Source organism: Octopus bimaculoides, chromosome 5 (genome assembly GCF_001194135.2).
Source record: "Octopus bimaculoides isolate UCB-OBI-ISO-001 chromosome 5, ASM119413v2, whole genome shotgun sequence".
Classification (NCBI taxonomy): Eukaryota; Metazoa; Mollusca; class Cephalopoda; order Octopoda; family Octopodidae; genus Octopus; species Octopus bimaculoides.
Genome location: NC_068985.1, coordinates 14437168 through 14439924, shown reverse-complemented (window position 1 = coordinate 14439924; position 2757 = coordinate 14437168).

Here is a 2757-nt window from a genome sequence, read left to right as displayed (position 1 = left end):
TGATCGATCAAAAAAAATTGTTTTGTTCGAAATATTTTATGGTTCAGGGTTCAGCAGCCATCTGTAAAATATTAAAAAATGTATGAAAATAAAAATTGATTGAAATTGGATAATACATAAAACAAAATAAAATTGTTGAAAAATGATGGTATATAACGAAATTTGTGTAAGAGCAAAATATTAGCATCATCATCATCATCATCATCATCATCATCATCATCATCATGATCCGGTCACGCGACTTGCCTGGACCAATGTAACTCTTTCACACCAGAGGTCCCAATCAAGTGATGAGGTATGAATACCTGGCCTGCGTTTTAGTCACATTGGTCTTTCGCTAGCCGAAATAGCTCAATTGTGCCTGCCATGACTATAAAGCATAATAGTTCGTTAACTGAACTGGTTGATCCTGGACATCAACAGTTTTTCTTTTCTCTGTTCATTTGCTCAGCATCTAGTGATATTCGCTATTGACTCAATGGTTCACAGCCACCATATTGCATCCATGATTTCAATGTACGCCAGTTCGAGTCTGAGTGTGAACTACGTCTAGCAATGGGCTCTAGTTCGAGAGATCTAGGGTTTTGAAGAATGTTGGACCACCCAACAGCCACTATTGCTCCCAGGTGTACTCTGATTCAGAGAAGTGTCCCAGTTATAGGTCAAAATGTATTAAACCACTTGAACCGGGTACGTTGAGGTCATTGGATGTGAACCAGGGTACGTTGAAAACCCTGGATGTGAAACAGAGTTCGTTGAGAACATCGGATGCGAAACAAAGTATGTTGAGATCATCGGATGTGAACCAGGGTACGTTGAGATCATTGGGTGAGAACCGGAGTACGTTAAGATCATTGGATGTAAACCAGACTACGTTGAGATCATTGGATGTTAACCAAGGTACGTTGAGATCATTGGATGTGAAACAGAGTACGTTGAGATCATTGGATGTGAACCAGACTACGGTGAGATTATTAGATGTGAATCAGGGTACGTTGAGATCATTGGATGTTAACCAGGGTACATTTAGGTCATTGGATGTGAAGCAGAGTACGTTGCGATCACTGGATGTGAACCAGAGTACGTTGCGATCGCAACGTACCCTGGTATTGATTGAGCCTTAAATCAATAATCCATACTGATTTAAAATTTTGGCACAAGGCCAGCAATTTCAGGGAAGATCCTAAGTCAGCTGGTTCTTATTTTATCGAGCCCCGGAAGAATGAAAGGTAAAGTCGACCTCAGTGTAATTTGAACTCAGAACCTAAAGACGGACGAAATGCCGCTAAGCATTTTGTTCGGCGTGCTATCGATTCTGCCAGCTAATTTGAAACCACCTTTTTATTAGATAGAACATTGAATTCAAATTTTGGTGCAAGACCAGAAAATTTGAGGGAGAGAATAAGTCGATTACATCGACCCTAGTACTCAACTGGTACTTATTTTAGTATGAAAAGCTAAGTCGAGTTCGGTGGAATTTGAACTCGGAACTTGAAGACGGACGTAATATCGCTAAGCATTTTGCCCAGTATGCTATCGATTCTGCCAGCTCGGCACCTTTATTAGAAAGGATATTCCTTTCTACTGTAGGCAGAAGGCCTGAAATTTTGGGGTAATTGGCAAACTGATTACATCGACCTCAGTGTTCAACTAGTACTTATTTTATCGGCCCCAAAAGGATGAAAGGCAAAGTCGACCTCACCGGAATTTGAACTAAGATCGTAAAGACGGTCAGAATGTCACTAAGCTTTTTTCCTGGCGTTCTCAGGATTCTGCTGGGTAATTTGAAACGGCCTTTTTATGTGAAAGAATATTAGCATTAATTTTAGTGAACATATTCTCAAGTATCAAGAAAAAGGGAAATCAAATTTGAATATTATACAAAAATAAACCTTTTCTCATAACATGTAATAGTCAGATCAATAAAAGCTATTTTAGAAATACCTATTGCTCCTTAACACAATTTGCAATATGTAAAACAGCAGCATTGAATTGTAAAGGGGTATCTTTTGGTTGTGAATATGAATAACGAAGGAGATTACAGACAAACAACAAACAGCAAAATACAGAAAAATAGAAACACCTGCCTACGTGAACCATGTAACAAGAGAAAATCTGTTTATTGAGAGATGTGTGGAACTTGGATACTGGTTCTACAAAGGCAAATGAATTATGTATAGAGAAAATTATGGAAATATATATTTTTAAAAAAATGTAAAAAGAAGACTGAAAGTTCAATCTGATGGGATAAATTTGTAAGGTGAATAGAATTTAAGGTATAATTGACTGATATTAAAAGATAACCACAAAAGATGCTAATCTTCAAATATCAACAACGTTCAGAAAATATGGTTAGTCAAAAGTATTATCTATCTATCTATCTATCTATCTATCTATCTGTCTGTCTATCTGTCTATCTATCTATCTATCTATCTATCTATCTATCTATCTATCTATAAATAGAGAAAAAGATAAAGAGAACAATGGTAAAGTTAGAAATATATTTTATGGATAGAGTCTTACAGCTGTTTCGGGGAAGAACCAATGCATCCCTTCATCGGAGACAGAAATAGCAAAGGAATCGATTATTATATCTATAACTCTCCGCTTATAGATATAATAATCGATTCCTTTACTATTTCTGTCTCCGATGAAGGGATGCATTGGATCTTCCCTGGAACAGCTGTAAGACTCTATCCATAAAATATATTTCTAACTTTACCATTGTTCTCTTTATCCTTTTATATATTTATACAT